The sequence below is a fragment of the Marmota monax genome, unplaced genomic scaffold, assembly GCF_021218885.2.
Source record: "Marmota monax isolate L192 unplaced genomic scaffold, Marmota_monax_Labrador192_F-V1.1 WCK01_AAM20220418_F8-fsc00065, whole genome shotgun sequence".
NCBI lineage: Eukaryota > Metazoa > Chordata > Mammalia > Rodentia > Sciuridae > Marmota > Marmota monax.
In genome coordinates this window covers 613,575-639,542 of record NW_026694038.1, presented here as the reverse complement: position 1 = coordinate 639,542, position 25,968 = coordinate 613,575, and the positions used below count along the sequence as shown (strand labels likewise).

At 33.5% G+C, this 25,968-nt stretch overlaps 1 protein-coding gene across 1 annotated transcript in view; it reads right to left on the bottom strand.

Moving 5' to 3' along the window:
• Positions 1–21,551, bottom strand: part of Sema3a (semaphorin 3A) — a 445,988-nt gene extending 424,437 nt beyond the window's left edge. Inside the window, exon 1 of the mRNA XM_046464206.2 lies at positions 21,316–21,551. The gene's annotated coding sequence lies outside the window, so the exon portion shown is untranslated. The remainder of the gene's footprint in view (positions 1–21,315) is intronic.
• Between the last annotated feature and the right edge of the window lie 4,417 nt (positions 21,552–25,968).

Below are 25,968 nucleotides of genomic sequence, written 5' to 3'. Positions count from 1 at the left end.
AATGCCAGCATGCAGAGCCCTTACCCCAATCTTCCTAAGATCTAGCAGATGTGACCAGGCTGTGCCAGGACCACCTGGGAGTCATTCCTAAGTGGTAAGACTGTCTTATTTATGTAAAGGTTATGACTACAATCCACAGCAGGTGTTTAGTTTACTGCATTTAAGGTCATTATAAAGGCACTTTGCTAGATGCTAAGATGCAATGCAGTTTAGATCTCACTTTAATACTTAGATCACAGTAACCACGTTAAATTAAATAACTCACTGTTTTTAATCAACTAAGTCAGTGGTTTTCTGTTATCTAAAACTTTTATAAGTCTTTTTTAGAGATAAAATATAAATAATGAATGAGTAAATGAACAAATACATGCTACTGTCAAGAAGAAGGATTTTTTTTAAAAAAATAGTGAGAGGCAGAGGGATTATTCACCTTTGTGTTCAGCAAAAGCTGGTTTAAGTAGTCTAATTCTAAGATTTTTATAATAAAGATTTATGAGTATTGGATTCATATCAAGAGTTTTGTCTTTAACTGCTTCTCTGCAGTAAAATATACTTATTTTTGAAACAGGTAAATATTAGTATCAAATTTAATTTTTAACTATAACTCACGATCATACTAATAGGTAATAAAAGTATAGGGAATTTTCTTTCTTCTACTTCTTTTTTTTTCTCCCCACTTCATTTCAGGAAAGTAAATGAAATAGCAAAAAAATTAAGAAAAATTTTGGCATGGTTAAGATAGAGAAGTTAGTATTTCATTTAAAAACAAAAATATCTGAAGTAAAAAAAAAACATACAACATATGTTTTTAAAGTAATATCTGTGTTTTCTGTTTTTATATTTTTGAATAATAGAGTTTTATTAAATAATAAACTTTGAATAATAAACTTTTTACCCTTTTCTAGAAAAGAGACTCTGTTCTTATTATGCATATGAATGCTAAATGATGTAATATTGCTTGCTGTCTTTTGGAGACTTTCCTCTTGTTAGTGCTGCTATCCCATTTGACTGTAACCCTGTATAATCTGTAAAGAATGTTCTTAGTCATGGGCCTTCACCTTCCAGTGATTTCATCCAGATACAGTTTCCATAGGCTTTACTGGTTTAAACAGAAGAAAAGAGCAGACCATCTGAACAAAATAAAATGTCACCATTAAATTGGTTTTTGTAGCTTAAGGTATAGTGTAATGATATTTTTCCAGCAGCTGCTTTCAGTTGGACTTAAAGTTTAGAAAGAGCTTTGCACTGATACAAAATAATAAAGTGCAGGTTGTGTTACTTCCTTCTTTTGTGTCTCAAAGCATAAGGAAAGTTTTTGTGGAAAACCATGGTCACTGATAATCATTAAGAATTTTTTGTTAACCTAAAGCATTGCCCACATGTCCATATGTGAAAAGCGCTTTTGAAAAAAAAACTAAAAGCATTCTTTTAATAATTATGACTGTAACCTGAATCACTTTCCATTATTTCTCACTTAAAATTGCTTCCTTTTATAAAATGGTTCAATTACTTATGTAAAACGAGATGTCTTAGTGATAAATTTGTTGTTGTTATCAATAGGTAAGGAGTTCTTACGTATAATCACAGTAATTAATTTTATTTTCCAACCATGCTGATGGTTGGTTTTATTTATGAAGAATATAAACTTAAAAAAATACAAACATAAAAGTAATCTAGATAATAACTATCTGTGCCAGTAGTTTTCTTTTTTAATTACTAGTGAAATAAAAAGGATGCAAAGGAAGAAAAGCATATTGAATATTCCAAAAATAAATAAATAAATAAATTGGAAGAGTTTTCATTGCTTCTCAGTAGAGTGAATGAATTGTCACCAATTACTAAATTCACTCTTAAATAATCTGACCAATATTGGAAAAGAGAAAAAAATATATGAGATTCTTTAAGTGCTTGAGATTTCAATATATTTAAAATTCACGAATAGTTCATAAATCTTCTATTGTTTCTATTGTCAGAAGTTTCGAGGTCAAAATTAAGTATGGAGAGGTGTTTTCCAATTATACAATGTCCTTATCATATCTTGTTTTTATTTTTCATTAATTTGGCCAAGTTTATGTTCTTAATCACAAAGATATTTTATCCTAGATTAGAACTAGGCTGTATGACAGAGTATTTCTGGAGATACATACGATCCTGTGAACACAAAAGACAGTAACAGTTGTCAAACATTCTTCCAGAAACGGTCAGGAGTGTGGCTCAGTGGTAGAGAGATTGCCTAACATGAGCAAGGCCCCAGTTTTGACCCCCAGCTCTAAAAAGTAAAGATAGACAACAAAGACATATAAATAAACTTCTGGAAGGTGAGAAGATGGGAGAGTACAAACTGGGTCTTGGTAGGTGGGTCTTACATTGCTGTGACACAGTGACTTCAGAACGAAGCTTTGGATGAATTTAAGAGAAGACTACCAGTTGATGCTAAAAATATAAGGCTCATATATGGACAGTAGTTGACATTTACTCATAGTATAAACAAAGTTCATACACACAAATTCTAGAGGCCTTCCCTAGTTATCTTTTGTTTTTAAAACTTCTTATTTAGCAGTATTTCTTATCAAAAGCTCTACAAAAAGCACCACAGGAATAAAAGTAGGCCCATTCTAACCTCCTCCCTGTTCACCCATTACGTTGGTTAAGATTTTAATTCCTTTTCCTTATAGACTGCACTTTTCATAATTGGATTTCACATACAATATTATTTGGGTCAGAGGGAAAAATAGATTATGATTCTCTACTGGCTTGCAACCAGTAAAGATGGGAACACTGAGAGTAGACCCAGGGAAAGAAAAAAGAAAGGCCTATTTTAATTGGCCTTCCAAAGAGCACGTAACAAGATTGAAATGGGGATTTAACATGCTTTAATTGTGTATTCCAACAAAAACTCTTGAGGTTCACAACCAGCAATACACAAAAGAGAAACCATTTTCTCAAGTCAGAAAGACACAGGAATTAAATTGTTTCCCACTATCTTTTGTAATGTGTCTTTTCTGCCAGGGTCACAAAGAATTAATGCTTAGGAGTGGCCTTGCAGGCAAACTGATATTAAACTGTTTTGTTTTTTCCCCAGTGATATTTCTTTTTTAGCAATCAGTGACTACTTGACACAGTATACTTTAAAAGGCTAACAGTTTTTCTGACTCATCATATTTATTTTTCCCTTATTAAAGAGACACATAAAGCTTTAAAAAGGTGCAAGGAAATCCCTAAAGGACAATCTTTAGGTATCTTTTTTCAGTGCAAGATTTTGAGTAAAATTTTGGAAGTGTTGCTTAATGTAATATATCTCATTTTTCCATAGCACAAATGAAAAAAAAATCTATGCAGGAAGAATAAAAAGAACTTGAAATTTACAGTGATATTTTTTTTAAAGTAAAGCTTAGATTTTTAGAACAATAATTCCTGTCTTTTGAAGGATAAAAATAGAAATTGTGTTAGCAACCTATCCCAATGGTTTTATATCCTCATGAGAGAAAGAGGCTATGGAAGCGTTATGAAATCTACACCAGCAATTGCTAGAGTGCAACAAAGTCCCCAACTCCCCCAGCCAAGAAGAGACGGCAAAACCATCCATATTTCTATGCACACTTTTTTCCCCTCCTGGTTTCTAGGGAAACATGCTTTTATACATAAGACTGACTTGGGAAATCTTTTTTTAGATCCCCTGTTCAAATAAAAATTGCTGCTTATAATTGTGAAGAGCATACTAGGATTAGTGGACCTCCAAATCACCTGACTCTCAGATTTTCCCTTCATATCTTAGGTTAATGCCCCTGATCATTATTAATTGCAAAATAAATTTAATTTAATAGAGTTTTAAGAGACTAACTCAACGTACAGTAGTAAGTAGCTCTGGGGATTACTTAACCTCAAATTAAGTGCCCAATGTATAATAAAATATTAATATATATGGCCAAAACAGCAAAAAAAGTGTGCCAAAGTACATGTGTGATTATATGTCCATATAATTAAAAAAGATAAAAATGGTAAAACTGTTCATGAGCTGAGGAAAGGCTAGCCTGGAGTCAAGGACTATAATAAAAAAGCATGAGCTCTATTGACTTACTTCCTCAGTCTAACATAGGCCTCAGGAATATGCAGAAATTTTGAGAAGGGCTTTGGACCTTCATGAAATACAGATTTAGGGCAAGGAGGAGCTTAGATAAATCTGTAGACATTAAAAACATTTTAATTATTTACAAAATTATTAGTGTTTTGCATTTCTGTTGTTCATGAAGCTGTCGATGCTAGTTCCAGTTTTCAATTTGTATGTTGCTTGTCTTTCTTTCTCATCAGACTTGCCCACCTTTTTTCAGATAAACCTTGCTCCCCCATTTATATCAGATTCAATGTACAATAGTTGTCAGATTTCAAAATACCTTTAAATATGTTAGAGTTGAGTAATTTTTTTTCTGTTAAAAACAAGCTTTCATGCCACAAAAAGATAATATAAAGAGATGAACTCAATCAGATTCTACATTTGAACTTTTAACATGACATACTTCATCATATTAATTCAGAGGAACATAAGTCTACTAAGCCAGAGCTATAAAAAAATTTATGTCAGTATGTTATGGTGGAGAAAGATAAATTTCAAACCTAATGAAATATTGACATTGAAAAAATACCTTTCCAAAGTGGCAGATGATATAACTAACAACAGCTCTTAATACTGCTATCAGTTTAGAGTATTGACAGCATGGATGTTATAAACCTGAACTTTGGATTTAAACAAGTCTGCGTCTAATCCTAGATCTGTCACTACCTCTGGATGTGAACCTGCATAATTTACTTAATTCATTTGAGCTTTTATGTATACTTTCTTCATAGAGGTATTTAATTTAAAAATTGAGATTTTTTAAAAAGAAATAGTTATTTAATGAAAAATGGATTTAATGAAAAAAATGTGCGGTAGGTGGGTGAGTGGGTGTATGAGAAAACCTAGGTGGAACTTCAAGTATTAATTTCCGTCAGCTTATTTCCCCTGAAAGTTTTACTATGAATCTTTGTGTTTAGACACTTCATTATTTTGTATAATTATAATTTTAAAATGGATCAAGTCATCTAGAGAGATAAAGGAATTGGTAAATATTAAAAATTCCATGTTATTGGTCAAATATAAACAGCAGTAATTTTTATGGGAATGGTTTGGTGTAAATATCTCATCATTTGGGCTCAGAAGAAACTCAGAACTCCCCAACTAGGGAAATAATATTAAATATTGGTTCTAAAAGTAAAATTTTAAGTGAAGAAAAAATTAAAAAGGCAAATATTACCAATACCATCCTGTTATGACTCTTGTTTTTTCCATACCTTTATTGAGGGAAGTACTGTATTCTAGAGATGCACACTGAGGAGGATCTGCTGGAGGCCTGAATCAGTTCAAACCTCGCATGGCTGGGTGCATCCTTTGTGGCAGCAATGGTCTTCAGCCTCATCTGCCAGGAAGTGGAAGAATCTCAACTCCTTCACTTTCCTTAGCTCTTGGCCTTGGAAATGACAGTTTCTTTCTGATTTCTCTGAGAATAATACAATATTACAAAAGTGTTTGACTAGAAAAAATAAAAGAATGAATCCTGAACTTTCCTTACTGCAGGAAGAGGAAACAGTCTTCCCATTATTTTAAGCCAAGAGTTGATGAAAAGATGCAAACTCTGTATATCAAAGTGATTAATTACTTAGAAACTTCACCTAGGATGGGACCTTCCTGTGGGGTGAAGACAGTCTTTGAGATAAGTGCCTCAAAGTTTGGCTTTCTCAGTGTGGCTAGTTGCTTCCTGGATGGTGACAGGATTACAGGAAGTAGAGGTGAGATACAATTATATCATCTGCTTCTCTGCCAGGATTGTCGAGTTCTGGAAGGCAGTTTCCCTCCTCAGATGGCTCTGTCAACGGCTGCTCTTCTCTTTTTCTTTTCTTTTGGAAAAACTCTTGAAATCCTTCTGAAATGAGTGCAACCATTGCTCCTTGAAGCATCTTTTACACTTGACATTTTATCCTCTAGGTAGGTATAATAAGAAAGATGGCTCTTTTTTTCCTCTCCTCAGGAGGTTGAGTGCTGGTGGATCCAGAACCCAAAGGAGAGCAGATTGCTGAATTATTACTGTTTGGCATTTATAAGGTGTGTTTCCTCTGAAGAGTGTGAGGCACATCGTAAAATGTTAATTAATAGCCAGTATTCTTCAGTAGGTCCCTAGAGATAGCAAATGCAGGTGATGATCTGACACCCACGCTTCTACCCTGGGAGTTAGGAAGCCCCGTTCATAGTAAAAAATGGAGAGCAGGTACAAAAGACCCCGGGGAATGAACGTTTATATTAGGTTAGAATTGCCCCTCTTTCTAGGGGATCAGACAAATTTGACAAATTTGGAGCTTCAGTAAAGTGAAGGAAAACCGTAACAGAGAAAAAAAAAAATCAGTGCAGGTAAGAGAAAAGAGAATGAAGTGGAAAGAATAAGTGGAAAAAAGTGAGACATTGGTGACATCATTTTTTCTTACAAAGGCCTCAGATGGGCTTCAGGCGCCAGAGTTCTTGCTCCCCCTTTCCCTCAGGAGTGCTGAGTCTCAGGAGGGCTGAGGCTGGGGTTGGGGGTGCAGCCCCTCTCAGTCCCTGGTGAAAGTGTATGTGTGTGATTATTTTCTCTTTCTTGTTTTTCTTTTTCTTTTCTTTTTTAAATCTAGAAATATTCAACCTAAAATTTTCTTGCATTTATGAGTTGTTGGAGAAAGGCAGAATCTGTTTTTGTAGTTGATTTGTTTTTTCTTTCTGTTTATATGTTTGTTTGTCCATTTGGTGTGACCGTGTGTGAATGTGATGAGTAGTTATGCTGTTTTTTGTCGTTGGTTTTGGAGTGGTGGCAGTTTGTTGGCTTGCTATTTTAAGGTTTAAAAACCTCATAGGAAACAGATATCATTTCCTTAAATTCTTTTCTACTTTGCATTTGAGAAAATCTCAAGTGACAGAAGCAGTCATACAGATGTTAGAGCAGATTTTATTGGGTTGAGTGTGCCGCTCAGACCTCTTTTACACATAAAATGAAGATCAAAATGAATTTCAAGAGCAGTTTTTAAGAAAAAAACTTCACGTAACATGCAACCCGGTAGTTTATTTTGGAAAGTTTATTTTGGAAAGTGGTGTGTGTCCTTATTTTGTTTTTGTTTTCTGTGGCCTAATGGTTTATGTTATTAGAACTGGGCAGCCACTTTGCTGATAGAGGAGGTGCACAGGTATTTGGGTTTATTACAGAACTGCTGATTCTCTGTGGCACTTGTCCCTACTTCTATCCTGACATAACTGTGTCAAAGCAAAAAAGCCCTCCCACCCCCCGCCCCCCCACTTCTCCCTATTGGATAGTCTCAACTCTTGGAGTCTTCAAATTTTTTAGCATTGATTTGATGGGCTGCTATTCTCTTTTGGTAAGCTTTCTCTCTAGTTTTCATATTAATCTATACATGTTGGTAAACAAACAATTAAAGTCAGAGTTTCTGGAAAGACAATATAAAATTTTCTTAAGTTTTTTATTTCCCTGGAACCCAAGGATAAAGTGGAGAAAGTTAGTGTAAGAATATTTTGAAGACATCTTAGTTGTCTAAATACAGAGCCAATAACCACGTTAAGGTCTACAAAATAATGCTGTACAGTTCTAAAACTTGAAGTTAGTTTTAAATGACTGGAAAGCTTAATTGGAACAATTTTTTAAATTCTTCAATAAATAACACAGATGCCTAATATAAGCTTGGCAATCAGGTGCTCAAGTGAAATATATGAAAAATAAATGAACATAAAATTTCACATCAGGGCTAGGGCTGTAGCTCAGTGGTAAAGCACTTGCCTCACATGTGTGAGGCACTTGGTTCAATCCTCAGCACCACATAAAATAAAAATAAATAAAGATACTGTGTGTTCATCAACAACTAAAAAATATTAAAAAAAAAAAATTCACATCAGTACCAGGAGTGATCCTTATGTGTAGTAAATCAAATTGATAAATACCCAAAATGTGGTATAGTAAAAGTAGAAGAAACAGAGATAGAGGAAGGACACACATTTTATTTAGTTCAAACTTTGAACTGCAGCTGAGAACCCAAAGCAATGAACACTAACTTGTACAATGTCAATATGGTTTACTTGCCTCTTAGTTGTGCTATTAGTATGCCAAATATTTCTCATAACTTAAAGACGTGACTGCAATTACTAATTACTAATTGTTTCTATTCAAGGTCTGAAGAAAGAAAGAATAACATTTCATCAGTTTTCCAGGATAGAACCTCTATTATGATTCTTAATATTTGTACTAAAGTAAAACTCATTCCTAGTTGTTCTTATGCAAGTAATAAATATTGTAGAAGAGTACCTCCCATGAATTTATTAAAAGAAAATGATAATTCAAAGCCACATAATTCAAAACACACCCTTAGTATGTTTACATCACCGTATCAAGAATAGAAATGACCTGAAATATTGTTAAGGCAGCACCTTTCCTGAAGCAGTGGGGCTTAACTAAATCAAAGCATATGGTGAAGACACCCTGCAAAGACGGAAATTTTCTTCCATGAATTTTCCCAGTTTCCAAGCTACATTTGCATGTACGTTTCATCACTTTGTGTGTAAAGAATGCACAGTGACAGGTCTAGGCTATTTTTGCATATGTATAGAGGTGTAAGAATATGTAATATACTTAATAAAAAGTGAAATAGTGACTTAATGTGGTGGTAGGCCCTGCATATCTCCAAGAGGATCTTTGGGGCCTTGAAAGACCAATTGTTAAAAATGTTTAGAGAGCAAAATTTAAAAAGCAATTTCTATAGAAGTCATTGATTTATTGATTTATTCTCAAAACATGTGGTCAATACTGACACTTGACTCACCTTTGAGGAGCACATTCTGCCTGGACTCTCTTGCCAAGTCACCCTCATTATCAACCTTCCTCCTTAGTTAGGTAACCAGAAAATTCTAAGTGAACAGCTAAGCAGCCTTGTGGCCCTGTGTTGAGGTAACATCTTTCTAGAGTTGAAGTCATTGTGTTACACTGATCTGTTTTTCCAGTGAGATTTCACATTTGTTAAAATATACCTTGAAATCAGCAGTAAGAGAGACCCTCCCTGGCCCTCAGTTGCTCACACCTTCTAGTGTCAGTTCCCTCTGGGACTTAGAGTGAAACTGAGCACTTTGGCAAATCTAAAAATAATCAGTCCATTAGTATCAAGTTGCTTTCCTGAATATAGCAAGGTGTTCTTTCTCTCTCCCCCATCCCCAGCCACCCTCCCAACCTAAACCCAAAATCTATTATGTTCAAACTACAATAGGAACTCTATGGACTTACAATTTTCACTCCAAGGATTGAAGTTATAAAACATAATAGCATATAATGTTACACACAAAACTTTTTGCAACTTTGTAACGTTATTTTACTAAATTCATAGGTAAGTAAATGTAGATCTTGCTGAAACAAAACCATGATATGCAAAACACAATACATTTGACTATATTTACTAACATGACATTTTATTATTAATAACATAATTGTTATTTTATGTGATTTTTGTGAAACACGCAGAAACATAGATTTTTATATACTAAAAAAGATTATGATAAAGCGAGCTATTTTTATTTCAACAAAATTGGTTATATCTACTGGCAAGAATACTTGCCAGAAAAAAAAATCAAAAGTGTTTTGTTAAAATAAAATTATCATTTATTTATTATAATTTAACTTTAGATCTAAGATATTCCAAGTAGTATGTATTTTGAAATAACTGGTTGTTTTAAGTACCTGAAATTAATTTTAAATATATTTTAGCATAACTACTGAAAAATATTTCTTTATTTTTCACAAATTTTCAGGATTACGTAGATGACATGTTATGATTATTATACTTACATAAGATAGTAACATCAAAAAGCATTGTCTATCTTTCTCTTATCAAATATATCCTAACATGCTCCTTAAAATAATATTCCAGTTTCATATACCTCTATGGACACCTGGAAAATTAATTAGAATCCACAGAAAGAAATGGAGTTCAGTGTTTGCTTTCCAAATGCCTTTTTTACAGCCACTCACAGGACAATAAAAACATTCTACTAAGATTCTTTTTCATGCTGAGGAATGCACTGAGTGGGGTCTGTTTTGGGGGACTGTAAGGGGAGAAACCTGGGGTGCTTTAAGGTTAATGGACAGTGATTAAGGTTAACGGCTGAGTGCTTAAGGTTAAGTGCTGTATTTACATAGCTGCCAATTCTCCTAAAAAAAAAAAAAAAAAGTCCTTGTCTATCAATCAGTTTCAGCTAATAGCCAATTAAACAGCAAATGGAGGATACAGACCAAAGGTAAAGACCCTTCAACCTGCATTTATAGGGTAGAATTGTCAATTTTCCACAAAGAATATTTATTGAACACCTACTTTGTCATGCATGGCTGTGTTACACACAACAAAGTAGAAGCCAAGGCCTCTGTGTTGAAAAAACTTGGCATCTAGCTGGGAATAGACCTAAGTATGACAATATCTCAATACAGAAAGCTATCGAATACATCACACAGGTAAGACACATTACATAATCCTGAGCAGGGAAAGATACTACCTAGCTCAAGATTTCATAGAATGGGGAAGGATATTTAAACTAAACCTTAAAATTAATAGCTTTCCACAAGCTATATTTCATTCTAATTTTTAAAAATATACAATCCCAAGGAATGTGAACATACGTCAGTGACAACATTTGACAAACATACTGCTCTGTGCTACAACGATGTGTATAATTTAACAATACTACTAATAAACAAGAAGCTCAATAGGAATATGCATATGATCTTTTCATACACAATATCTCAAGATCAATTTAAAATAATGATGACTACACCACAAACAGCCAAAGAAAATTAAATCAGTGCATTATATTGAATTCAATGTAGACTTTTCTTAGACTAGGCAAACAAGAATGGTGTAGGGGCTGTAAGGGTCTGTAGTTTAGCCAAGGCAAACTGTATCACTGACCCCCAAATGGCTACATGATTAATTGTGTGGATGGAGTTAACTAAAAAAAGATTGATGTTCATCTCTGCAGAAGCGATTGGAAACAGTGCTTTATACATGGAGCAGCCTCACTTTCCCTCAATGAGCAACATTCAGCCAGGCCTCTGTTTTTCTCTTACTTTCTTCACTCTCCCTGAATTTCCAACTGATTTCAGAAGGAAAGCATACTAGGGATGGAGAATATGGCAGTAAAGGGCGGAAGAGGAACAGCCAGAATGGAGGAGAAGGTAAAAATTGACAGGTAACACATAATCATGAAAAGTGAAATTTAAAGCATCTCTTAAAGAATATTTTTTAGTCTGTAAGGTTCTTCTACTGCTTAGTTTCAAAATGTTCAGAGCTTGTGCATAAACTAGGCAGAGGTGAATTGGCACCAAAAGTAAGCAGTGAACTTGAGTAGTCCTGATCTTCTGACAGCAAAAGTACTGGATCATTCAACAGCTCCTGGATCAGGCCTGACCTGGGGCAGGATCGACAAGAAGAGTTCTCTTACATAAAATATAAAAAACCTTAAAAGTTTAGGATTGTATTCCTTAAAAAATGGATCTTTTAACATGCTGCATCTACCTTTAATGAGCCTCCCTTTCAGATCTGGTAGTGAGCATTACCCCAATAGATTGCTTTGGTTTAGAAATTAATGGGAAGGAGGGTGGTAATGTAAAGAATACAAACTATTCAGGAGTACAGGATTTTGTGAATGGAAAAACCCTACTGTTAGCAAAATTTTCTTAATGGAAAAATCCAAAGTCAACACGAATGCTGTGATAAGGGGGGGACTCAACTGTTGAGAAAGAAGAAGAAAGGTTATTATTGAATCAGGAAAGGTGTGAGGAGAAATGTCAAGGCCACAGTTTATGACACTCTAAATTTGCTAAAGATGAGTTCTGTTTTTGATATTGCCCGGCTCTCCATACTTCTAAGTAGAGAAGGCCCACCTCAGGGTGGGGTTGACCAAGGACGAGATACTAGAGCAAATCTAAATCTGCAGGACTCCACCAGTCTTTCAAATATTCACTTAGCCTCACTTGCTTCTGTATCTCTCTCAATTATTAATGTCTTGTGCTGCACAGGTTGGGATGAAACAATAAAAACAATTTTATTGTTTAGACTTAAACAATATTTCAAACTCTTGAAGTAATTTTGGGATGTCCTACTGAAAAAAAGTAAAACTAAAAACGTTTGAAGTATATTATTCATCTGAATGAAGACAGCCAGTCACAGTTGATATTGAAACCGAATATCCATTAAATAAGAAATGTAGTTTATAGTAGAAAAAAGATCTAACAGAAACTTCATAAATCTCTGACAACAATTCCAAAGATTTATAGTTCAGATTTTAAGAAGAAATGTGAGATAATTGAAATATATTTTTCTATTTCTTTAAGTAAGGCTTAATATGGTTTTATATGTTTTTCCCTATTACACATAATGCAAGATAAATTAAGTTCACTCTTTTCAGCTAATTACATTGCACTGTCTCCATTTCATTATGGTGTCTATAGTTTGACAGAATAAAAAATTAGCTTTAATAGAAAAAAGGCAAATTATTATCTATTTAAAGTGCAAGAAATGCATTTTAATTCTTTAATTCATAATAAGCATTTAACAGAAGCCAGAAAAAATAACTGAATCAATGCCCTCATTTTTCAGTATTCAAGTAACTTGAGGATATTTAATTATTCTCAAGAGTAGTTTATTAATTCTGTCACGACTGACTTTAAGTCATTAAAATGCATTGTATAAAGAAGATGTGTTTAAAAATTAACTCACATCCTTATGAGAGTAATATATCTTCTACTTACGTTTGTTTTTAAATTGTTTTATGTCTTAGTGTTGATCAATGTTGTTTTAATTGTACATAAAATTGTATACTGCACTTCTTAAAAATGAGACACAAAAGAAACTGTATACATTGTCCATTTTGAACTTCTTAATTTATAGATAAAAATATAAAGATAGTACTAATAATATTAGTAGTACTAAGTTTTCAAGTACTATCAGTTACCTGTCCATGGTCTTGCTACGTATTTGGACTTTACTGAAAATAAAATCTCTGAATTTTTGGTTTATTCTCTACTCATTATAAAACAATATACATACAAAAATGTATACCCATCATGCAATTATATAACTAATATCTATTTCTAAACAGTAAGTTAATAGATTGAATTTGCATCACAGATTAGTATTCATTCATTTAAATTCTGTTATTTCAAATCTTATTTGGTGCTTTTAAAATCTAATAATTAGCATCAGCAACAAATCCTTCCAAAAAGTTGTAAGCCTACTCTGCCCATAGCCCTGTCTGGAAAAATAGCTGGAGTTAGTCCTTAAACAGTGATGATCATAATTGTAGGAACTCAGCAGGTATCATCTGTTCATGACACAGATGCCCTTCAAAAAAGCCTGAGTTCCTGCTACTTCCTTTCCTTCCCCTAAGGCATGCTGTCCTCAGCCAGGGCCATATATGACAATCTCATGATCACAACTGAGAGACTATACCTGGTTCCTCTTACTGCCTCTTCCCCTTGCAAAGATAGTGCTCGAGAACCAGCATACTGAGTTTTGGAAGTAAATCTAGGCTTATCCTTCGTGAAGCCTCAGTTATTTTCAGAAGTTACACAATTCCAAGTTTTAGTCTTTTAGATGCAGTATCAACCTGTCATAATCGAGTATAGTAAAAATAAGACAAAAAAATCTTGAAATTTTTAATTAACAAAACCAGACCTTTTACAGCCCTTTGTAATGTTGGTGTATAGGTGCATGTAATTTGAAGTGTTTATGGAAGGGGAAGAAATGCTTACAATACTGTGCATACAAAAACAAAACTATAAATGAAGGCAGGTTTATGTGCAACAAGTATAACCATAAACTAAAGCACAGTCTGGATTTGTAGACAGAAGAGAAAAAGGCCATGCTAGTTCTTAAAATTAATCTTCTCAACCTCCATGTTATCCCCCTGTTGATAAAGAACTAACAGTATATTTTCCCCTTCTCTGTGATAATTTGATCTTTTGTTAACTGTCTAGACTTACTCCACTTGAAAATCAGTAAAAATCAGAATGTCTGCTGTATTTTAGGAAGATTTACCTATGATAAAAATGACTCTTGATGGCTACAATGAATCAGGACGAGGAAAGCTATAAACCTGAAAGCAAGCCTGAGTTTCCCTGAATATTGTGGCTATTTGCACTGAAAGGGCCCCTTTCAAGAATCCTAAAAGCTGTGTTTCTGTTGTTGGAAAAGCTATCTGTATCTACAGGAAAGGAAGCTTTTAAACTAGGGTGCCCCAAACCTGTCTCCTTTTGACCTTGTCTGCTTTCACTGAGATATTAGACTGCTATAAAGAAGTCCTGAAGTGGAGCTGCTGATATTGCCCTGCTGGTAGTCTGTGGTTCTTCCTTATACCATCCGCATGGATGTAGGCACAACAAATATGGCCAATAGCTTTGTGAGAGAGCTTGTGGCTGCTTAGGAGAGTCCAAAAGACTTTGGAGAAACACACTATCCAAGCCATACTAATAAAAAAAAAATGGGGCTTTGTCATAATCAAAAATTAAAGTTCAAAATTTCTAATATAATTTGAAAATTGTCAATACTACTGTGGTTTAAACATCTTTTAATTAATATAGAAGACCTCTGTGTAATGGTCTTGGTAGTTATAGTCATTATTTAAAGTTACATATTACATAATGTAAATTCTAATAGGCCAAGGTAAAACTGGAAACAACATTCAAAATGCATATTTTTCTTGTTGGTGCAAACAAAAGCTTGTGATGTAATTCTTAAAAGAATTAAAATAAGGCCGGGGGTTGTGGCTCAGTGGTATAGTGCTCGCCTAGCATGTGAGAGGCACTGGGTTTGATCCTCAGCAACACATAAAAATAAATAAATAAAGGTATTGTGTCCAACTACAACTAAAAAAGATTAAAATTAAACAAAATAAAGTCCATAAAACAAAATAATTTTTATGTGACAGTCTTTACTGTGCAAATATATATAATAGAATCTTGCCAAATAAAAAAAATTTATAAATACATGCAGATAGTTACTTATTCACTTTCAAACACACAGAGAAAGTGTTTACTACATTATTATAACATGGAAGTTAATGGATATACTTTAAGAATATGAAATAAAATAAGGTTTGATACAAAAGTATATCATTTCCCACTGATAAAACCATTTTAGTATCTGCATTTACACAAAAGTGTGATAAAAAGATGTATTACAAAAGAAACAGCATTACCTGATTTTTCTAGAGTCAAAGTAATGGCAACACTAATGCTTTTAAGGCAGGCCAAGAAACCAGAACTATAATAAAAACAATTTCTATCACAATCTGCATAATGTGGACATCTTGACATTTGAACACATCTGCTGCTTTCAATATTAGTCACTTGAATGATTTTTATAGGTTTAATATTATTCATTAAGTCAAGAAAATAAAACACACTGTTCATCTATAAAATGGAAGTGACAACTTTACTTTTGCTTATGAATATAATTAAGCTAATGTGATCCCACAAACATAGTAGTTACAGAATTAATGTTTCTTCTCTGTTTTTATCCACATAGACTTGTTTTTATGTCCTAAAGGAAATAGAACTGTTTGCATATAAATTTCTGTCACCCAAATTTTCATGTTGTGTAAGCTAAATATTTTGTTAAGAAAAATTGGTTTTGATAAAATATACTTCTATCATAATTTCAGAAGTGAAAAAGATCAATGTTACACTATACAATCTATTTTATGGAGTACTTGAGAGTAAGAATGACAATACAAGTCAATATTTTATGTGAATTTTAAGAAGTTCTTGCCAGAAGCAACAATTTTTATTGTCTTAACCATGTGTCAAAACAATATTGGATATGATTGGGCTTAAAACCAAGCCTAATTCAAGGGTTTAGGATTGTAGAATTACTTTCAGATTGTAAAGAATTAGGTCTTTTGTTTTAACTTTGTTTCCTTTTTTAACTTGTTGGAAATGGGTACAGGGAAGAGAATCATCAAGAAACAGTATTAATCAAATATGAACCCTGCCTTAAGTTTATAGATTAGAAAATGTTTTGAGAAGTGATTCTTTGATCCAAGAAAGAGTTCTTTTTTAAGCTTATATTTTATAAATTCTCAAATCTGTAACAGAAGTAATTTGAAATGTATAATACTAAGGAATAAAACAAAAGTGAAGATGACTGCTAATTATAAACTCTTTTGAGTTCTGATTTATACACACCTATGAAAAAGCAATGATAATGTGTACTTCATAATAAACTTAAAGATTCACAGACAGGCTTCAAAATAGGGTACATATTTCAGTGGGCCTAGAATGAAGATAAATATTTAATATTTAGCAATAGTAGAGACCAACACTTTTGAATTTGGGTTGCAGAAATGGCCAAGAGTTCGACTTGTGTAGGTGTACTAGGAGTAAGAGGCCTCTGTATGAAGGAAGGATCATGAGCTTAGTTGAATGTTGTGAGTGCCCACTGGGGATTTGGAATGTAGGAAAACACAGAATTGAGCAGAGATAACCCCTCCCCAGATCTGAGTGGAACTGTCCACCACAATGTCTAGGTCTGTAAGGTTCCCAATTATTTCTTAGGAGCACCAGCCACAAGTGACCAGAGTAAGAACTACTTTTAGACAGGTGCTCTGTGGAAGGCTTGGAATGTGAGGTTAGGGGGAAAGAGAGAGATAGGGTTGGGTAGGGGGAGAGAATGAGAGAGACACACAAATAAACATGAAGTAGTTACTGGATAATACAAAAAAGATTTATTAGTAAAAGATTAACTTCACGGAGTTAGCCTGTTGATCTCTTTGACTAATGATAGTGATAGAGGAAGTCTTTGACCACTGTTTTTAAGTAATCATCAATCCTCAAGGTATTTAGAGCTTTCAGATCCTGTCACCATATATTCATTCTTCCAGAATCTTGAGATTAGGTTTTAAAAAATCACTTGTTTTCCTCTCTTTTCTCTTATAAGAGTAGTCTATGGTTTTATAAATGCCAATCACATTTAAATACCTTTATTAAACAGCTTTTACCAAAACCAAAGGAAATATGAGAATTAAAGGAACATTTAATTCAACTTACATTTTTTAAGAAAATAAGTTAAGGTGGTTTAGATTTTGAAGTAATTTCCTCATATTCATTTCATTTGCCTTATATAAACGTTCTTACATTTATAAAAGTAAATGACACCTTGGTTTAAAATTTTGGGTAATATAGACTATTAAAATAAGATTAAAATCTCTGTAAAGTGAACATTTTTCTTTTATTTGAGAGAGAATACACAGACACATTATGTTAAAGTTATATCATGAAATACAAGGGTTTTTTTGTCACAAATATTTTATTTTCAATCTCTTCACAAAGAATCTCAACCATGTCAATAAATGTCTGAATTAGGGAGAAAGTGTTTTAGCAGATAGGCATACCACAGATGCAGGTCCTAGGAAATTCTGTATTTCAAATGAAATCTTGTGAAGATTTGTTTTCCAGGCTATGTGTCTGCATGACTGAATACACACACACACACACACACACACACACAAATATATATACAAATAAAGGAAAAAATAATTAGCATTATATCTCTTGGAAAAAAAATGTCCAGGTGTTTCTATTGAATAATGGAAGGCTGAAAATCCTTGAGGGTGTCTGTCAGCTCACTTTCTTCCTTGCAGGTGGGAAGGTGATTAGATAAATCTGAATGAGAGACTATTGTAATTAGTTTTCTTAGCAAAGCTTTAGCCTAGTTGGAAATAACCCTGAAGAGATAAATTCTTGTCAGACCCAGTACTAACAGGAAAGGAAACTTAGCAATTGAGGGAGAACAGAAACACTACCTCTTCTTCCCATTTCTGAGATTTAACTGCAACTCCTTCTTTACCTGTAGGAGACCTCTGGAAAATAGTAGGGTCTACAAGTTCTGCAGGATGATGTAACTAGAAGTAAGATCAGACTCACTCTTACCTGACATTCAACTATTTAAGCTTTGTTCTAGTGGGCATGCTATCAATTTTTGTTTATGAACCCTTTTCCAAATTCACCTAGTCTTGATAAAGTGGCCAGAGATAAAATCAGCTTTGTACTGTTAGACCAGAGATCATGCAGACCTCATGGTCAGATGAGGTATCTGCCTTCAGGCAAAGTTAATTTGAACCTAAGCTCCACTACTTATTAGCAGAGATGTGTAACGGGCCATATCCCGTAACCACTTTATTTATACTTTTATCAACTGGAGTAGAAACAATACATACTTTATTGGACTATGAGGTATATCATGGATAGAAAGCACTGAGGATACTGTCCCCTGTATTTTGTAGGTACCCAAACAATGTTTTTCATTAAAACCCTTTCTGGAAGTTGTCAACTTCCAATGCAGAGCAAAAATGATGCCTTGACTAGAAGAGGACCTGATGACACAGCTGTGGGCATTGGTGAAGTGTGAGGCCATCAAGGAGGAACTGTGCCTGCTATGCAGAGGTGACTACATTGTCTTCTCATTGGGTAGTCTTTGGAAGCTCCATTTGTGAAGTATTGACATTCAAAACTGGGCTATTCTTTGTTCTATACTTTCTATCTTGATGGGTAATATTATTCCTTTATTATAATTGCACATGGACTTTTTACACTTTGTGTTGATTTAGGGTTAAAAAGTTATTTGAAAGAGAATATTCCTTAGGGTAAATTGAAATAAACGATGATTTCTAAAAAATTTCCTCTTGGCATACGGAAATTTTCATGTGTAATAAATACAGTATATTATGTTGTTTGTATTACTTGATTTCTCATATTGCAATCTTATTTGAAAACATGGGTGGGTAAAGCCCTGAATCATGAAACAAACACAATGAAAATATAAAAGCTCTTATTTAAGGACCATCTAAATTATGAATTGCCTTAAGTTTAGCATACTTATTAGCAAATATAATAGCAGTCAAAAATCATTAAAAAAAATTTCACAGTGGACTTAGCCATAAGTTTTCCCAGCACAAGTCCTGATGGAAAGATTATAACTACCATTATACCTTTTTCACAAAACAGATTATAACAAAAACTCCATTATAGTTTCTTGGGCTTCTCAAAGGTTTATAATTCTTTTGTTCATCTCTACTGTGCTAAATTTCTGCAATGAATTCTGCCATTAGTGAAAAAGCATTATCTTCATGAGTTACCTGCGTATATTGTCAGCACACAGCCAGCATTTAATCATAATAAACTTAGATGAAACACCAAGCCTTCTTCTGTCACACACCACATATACCCTCACAGTGCCCCTAAAGGTTTATTAAATTAACTGAAACTTGAGGAAGGGCTATATAAACTATTTAGATGAAAAGTGAAATTTCCATTTATCATTCTATGCTTTCAATTATTAGCTTGAACAATTTTTCACTTTATTATTATTATTTTTTTGCTCAACTTCATGTACTATTTGATGTTGTTGCTCATGTATGAAAATAGTCACATGCATTAGAAATGTGCAGTATGGACCACTTGATTTTTATTACACTTTGAAAAGCAGATGAATAAATCAAGAAGAAAGAAATTTAAATGCAGTGCTGAAGTGAGGTCCAGCCTTTGAAACTGGCTTCCTATTAATCACAGGGCTGACCTTTCCATTAAGGGGCACTTGTTGGAGTCATTGACACGGTTACAGCATTCATATGTGTGAACTGTACTCTGTGGTATTCATGTACTGAGGAAAGCATAGTGAAATTAGAATCTCTCCCTGTAGGGGGTAGACATTGACCGCTATTCAATGCCAACAATTGTCGGTTAAAGTATTTCATGAAGAATGACTTTTAAACTGCATTTACTCCACCATCAGTAATGTCAAATGCAATTCTTAAAGAAATATATTTAACTGGCAGTAATTAATTAAACCTCTCATAGCAGCAACTTTATCCAGGCTAAATCATTTTTGAATATACACAAAGGAGTCATCAGAATTCTACTGTCATGGATTTTAAATCATCATTTTCAATGATGTCCATCTATAATAGTTAGAAAACAAAAACAAAACACTGGCCAATGGGGAATTACTTTAACAATGTGATAGTGTTTTGTTTAAGTTTGCCTGTCTCAAGACTCTAAACATGTGTATTGTCTTTTGAGATGACAACGCCATTCAGACTCATTTTTCAAGTACATAACAAAAATTTTAAAAATCAACTCAAGAGATCATAAATACATATATTGTTGTGGTAAGTTTTATTGCATCCTTTTCCTGAAGGATTAATTTAAGTATCATAACTGGAGTCTTTGTAAGGGCATGTGTTCTATGTGTTTATTTCATACGCGGAGCATCATCCATTTGAACAGCAAACACATTCTTCTACACTGCCTGACACTCCACCTGAAAGTCCACCGCAGTTAGCTTGTTAACACAATTCAAGATATATGGTGTAGTAGTAAAAAGATTCCCCATAGCCAAGTAAAATTCAGAGTGGAGGGCTCAAGGAACACGGCTCTACTTAGATCAAATCTGAACTTCAAGTTCAAACATAGTTTAATGGTGAATCCAAAGTTGTAAATGCAAAGTAAACGCAATGTGAAGGCTGCTTTAAACCAAGCATGAAAGACCAAAAAGTCAAAGTTGAGATTTCCCACATCTGGTTTTAATAGCTCTTCCTAGGCTATTAGACAAATGACCTTTTGTTTTGTTTTGTTTTGTTTCACAAAAAGCATTATCATTGTCATTGTTGCTACAATCTAATTCTGCCTTTAGAGTTTTCAGGATCACTTCTTTGGCGAGAGTCAAATCTGTAGAATGAATTTGTTAAGCCAAAATTACAGGAAAATTCCTCACATTAATGTATCAACAATGATGTAACAATATAGTCATGCATAAAAGCCGAAATCCATTTTCAAAAAAGGGTTTGAGCTTTGTAAACATTATTTTTTCTATTCTCAGAACTGTGACAAAGCACTTGTCACCATCATTTTTGACAGTAATAAAGGATATTTCACCCAGAAATAGCAGTTAATATGCCAGGCTCCGGGCTTGAATTAGCATTATTATTAGCACCACATTTCAGTTTCAAGACCTTCTGAATGAGGAATCACTCATGGAGTATTTAAGCTGCAGTGACAGTGCCAGGGCACTGTGCAAAACGAAACTGGAGGAAATCCACAGGGTTATGAACACAGGTTTTTTTGCTGGTTCATTTTTGCACAGTCTTTAGAGGATTCCCTGAGAGTAAACACCCTTAATGAATTCCCAAGTAAAAGAAGGAAAGATAAATATTCTACTTACTGCATTTGTTGTCCTTTGTCCATGTGCTGAAGTCAAAGGGCTGTTCTGCAGTTCTTACCTAGCTTCAGGTTGCCCTCCGGATTAGGCATAAAAGTGAGCGGCAAGAAGCATGTTGACTTTCTAACTGTACAAGGAGCAGCCCATGGCACTGCTTCTAGTGAGCCAGTCAGGACAAAGTGCTAAACTTCAGCAGGAGAGCACAGCATCTATTACCCCTGAGGCTCTACCATTTCACCTACACCTGGGCGGATCTATCAAGCTTCATCTCTATTAGAGCTATTTGACTCTGTGGTTTAGGAGGGAGGAGGGAAAAGAAAAAAAAAAGAGGCTTGCCGTTGTCACACTTGTTTCCTATTAAAGAGCCTTACGGTGGATTGAGTAATTGTGTACGAAGGTAGTCTGGCTGGCAGATGTGTGCAGCCCCAGCGGAGCACTAGATTCAAGGCAGATGGGTTGTACCAGGGCGCAAACAACATTGAGAGAGAGAGAGAGGCGTGATTAAAACAGCAGGCCTCTGTTTTATAGTGCTGGAAGTGGGGTAGCATTAAAGCTCCTGGGAACTAGAGCTCCCCAAATGATATTGCTCTGTATGAAAGAAAACAATAAATTCAATAAAAAAGAAAGATGTTCAAACTACAAAAGTTATAGAGATATTTGTAATATTCAATTTAACTACAAATGAAGGATTAAATGGCACACTCTTCCCCAATACCCTAACTAAACTTAATTAAAACTACTCAATAATGGGACATAGTGGGTTATTGATAGTGTTAATGTGATGGATTTGAAACAGATCCCTCATTCTGCTACATAAGCCAAGGTTATCTTTTTAATCTGAATTAAATTGCTTTAAGGAGATTTACACTGTTGGGCAGATTGACATCCTGCAATTGGGCTTTTTTTTTTTTTTTTAATGTGGTTGAAGCCAATTGTTTGAAAAAATGTCCTTATCATTAGTTATTTCTGCATACTCCTAATAGCTCAGGTAGCTTGATTCAAGGAAACTTTAGGGCTTTCTATGTCACTTTTCTTTCTGACAATAAAATTGCATAAAAAAGTCAGAATGAGTATAATTTAATTTCGAAGTCAGAACTGTTTGGTCTATTTCCCTATGCTGTTGAGAGCTGTTCTATGTTCAACGGTGAGCAACTACTAGTATTAATGATAATGATGATGATGATAATTGAACAATTGCTCTATGCCAGAAACATGCAAAGAACTTTGAAGACATTATCTCCTTTGATACCTACAAGGACACTGTGAGGTCAATACTACTATTATCACCTTTTCACCTCTTCTTCTTTTTTTTTTTTTCACACATGAGGGAAAGTGTCCCTGAGAGGTTCCTCCACCCAAGGTCACACATTTGTTATAGGTTGGAAGCAGAATTCAATTCAATCTGTCTCTAAATTCTCACTCTTCCTGAAGTCAGATAGTCTATGCAGAATGATTTTTATCCTGTACAAATAAAATGATTATCATCAAATTCTTAACAGAAAAATATGAAGTTAACTACCATTTCTTTGGGCAGTTATAAATTAGAATTAGATACTCTAACTTTGTGTGTGCAAGCAAGTCACTGAAATATAGTCCAGTCTACTCACTAATAGAAGTTTCATTAAAAGTAATAAGGACACCATAAGTTAAGAATTGCCTAAGAATACATATATTTAAGATAATTTATTAGAACATTTTCTTTCAATTAAGATCCTTTGAGCAAATGCTCTTTAATAGCTCTACTTGATTTGCAGAAAATCAGTAAAAAGAATAAGATTGAAAATTAAGATTATTTTAACTGTTTTTCATGTTTCTATAAGTTGTTCAAAATTCTTTCATTAATTATTTTTTATTCTCCTTTCCATATTTACCTGCAAATAGAGTCATTATTTCTTCCAGTAGAAGCTTATTTTACTCATCAATAAAACTACATTTCAAAGAAAAAATTATTTTGAGTCATCAGAGTAACATTTAATAAACAATCTTTCCAAAGATAAATGAAATAAAAATCTGTTTCCTGAATAATTGCAGTCTTGTAGTTTGGTTTATACTAGCATACATGTTTTTAGTCCTTTGAATTTAGACATTTATACTAAGTCATATTAAATAATTAGTAAGCTGTCCTGTTTGTCATTCCATTTGGAAAAAAAATATGTTTCAAAGTGCAAGAATTATTTTAAGGAAAGTGTTTAAAGGTGGTAAGTAGAAAGATAAAGCATAGTGAAATGGGATAGAGTATCAAATAAAAGAATCAAAGAATGGGAATAACAGAACCTAAGAAAAAACAGGGTGGGATTTCAGTGTAATCCAAGGAACCAATGCAATTTAAAGAAGCCTTATATGGCTCACAAATACAGTTTGAGTAAAGCTATGAGATGAGGGAAGGGGCTTTTTTTTAAAGTGTCATGTTATTTTAGACACCATTTGTGTGAGTGTGTGTGTGTATGCACATATGTATCTGTGAGTATTTGTGGATTTTTATATCCCAAAGATATTACAGGAACATGTTGATACTCAAGATCAAGAAAAAACACTACCAGAAGAATACAGAATTACCTGTAGAAATATTCTATAGGAGAGCAATTAATTTAATTTTCTTCACTGAATTCTATGTAAATTAGGTTAAAATTTATAACTACCAAAAGTCTGGTATTGGTTTATGCCAAACGTTAGCATTTTCAAATTTTAAAATTTTTCATTGCAAAAGAAAACAAAGCTTCCACATTTTCCTAGTTTCACATAAAATACCATGAAGATTTTCAAAGAACTTTTTTCTATGTTGGCTGAAAATTGAACTTATTGGAAATATCCCAAGAAACAATATCTTGGGGAGTTTCCAGTCTAACTTTTATATCAAAGTTTGGATAAGATTTGGAGAAGCATACAGATTTTATTTTGATTTATTTCTAGTTTTATTCATGACCAATCTTACAAACCTATACTCAAGAGAGTTCTTTTTAACAAACGTTACCTAATTTATGAAGTAATGATCCAATGCTGGCTGGTTGTGCTTTTTGTTGGAAAAGTCAGACTTTCCCCAACAAATGTTTACTTAGCTTCTAACCCCTGATTTCCAGCCTAGCTCTTATGTCCATTCTTATTCCATTCATACACAATTTTCTACCTTTTTTTGCTGATAATGACTATTGTGTTGGTAGCAGTGACTATGAAAATTTTATTAATATGATTACATTAATAACACAATGGAATATTACTTAGCACTAAAAGAGAATAAAATTATGGCATTTACAGGTAAATGAATGGAGTTGGAGGATATCATGCTAAGTGAAGTAAGCCAATCCCAAAAAACCAAAGGCTGAATGTTCTCTCTGATAAGTGGATTCTGATCCATAGTAGGGGAGGACATGGGAAAAATGGAGGAACTTTGATGGGGCAAAGGGGGAACAAGGAGGGGAGAGGGTATGGTGGAATTAGATGGACATCATTACCCTAGGTACATGTATGACTGCACATATGGTGCAATGTTACATTGGATAAAACCACAGAAATGTAAAGTTGTGCTGCAATTGTGTACAAAGAATCAAAATGCATTCTGCTGTCAAATATACCTAATTAAAGTAAATTGAAAAATAAATTTCAAATGTGATTTATCATTTGTTAAAATATACAAATATTGTTGTTTAATGCAAACACTTAAGATATTACATCATTGTAGCAAAATTCAACTTATTTTTATCTATATGATTTAAGACTTGATTCTTTGTTAAATAGGTGTCTCATCTGGATCAAGAATTTGAAGTCCCCATTGTAAATAACTGGAGTTCCAAACTGCTTATTTCTGAATTTAAGAAAATGAGAGAACCTCATACTAACCCTAAGGCCAATTTGGCATTTCTGAAAATGGCACTTTAGTTCTTAAATATAAATTTATTTTATTTACATGAATTTCTTCAAGAAGCATTGCACATTCTTCTGTTTTATACTCCATGATTTCAACATTGAGTCTCATTCCTTTAAGGATATAAAGCATATAGAGTTCATTATAGCATGGGTTTCACCATCTCCTTTGCATAGATGCATCTTCCTCCCAGTTTATGTGAGTGCAATAATATATAAGACAGACAGAACATAAAATTTTGGTTTTGATAATTCACCAGCCCTAGAAAAATGAGACTGAAGTGTTATTTTTTGTTGCTATTGTTTACCATTCTAAATTTTATCATCCAATGGGCATTAAACATAAAAATTGATGTCCAAAACCATTAATAGCAAATTTGCTTTATTATTATATAGATTGTATGGATAAACTAGCAATAGTATAGGATTGGGTACAATTGGAGTGGAAGAAATATTTCTATGAACAGATCTAAAAAAAATATACAGAGAGAGATCAGTTACAAATAATCTAGAATTCAATGAATACTTTTGGGCAACTTCTTTCATGAGACCAGGCATAATTTATAGAATTCTATGATACATAAATATTCCAAATATTTCCAAAATATTTCTCCCTCCATTAGATTTTATATATCCTCCTAAAATATACCCTTCTGGCCAAAGTAAAGAACAATGTTTTCAAAAATTTTATTGTAGTAAAAATACTTCTGATCTAAGAGGAAAATGAATATACAGCCATGAATATTTTTTTAATTTATTTTTTTATCCTCCAGATTAGTGTAGGAATTAGCTGGTAGT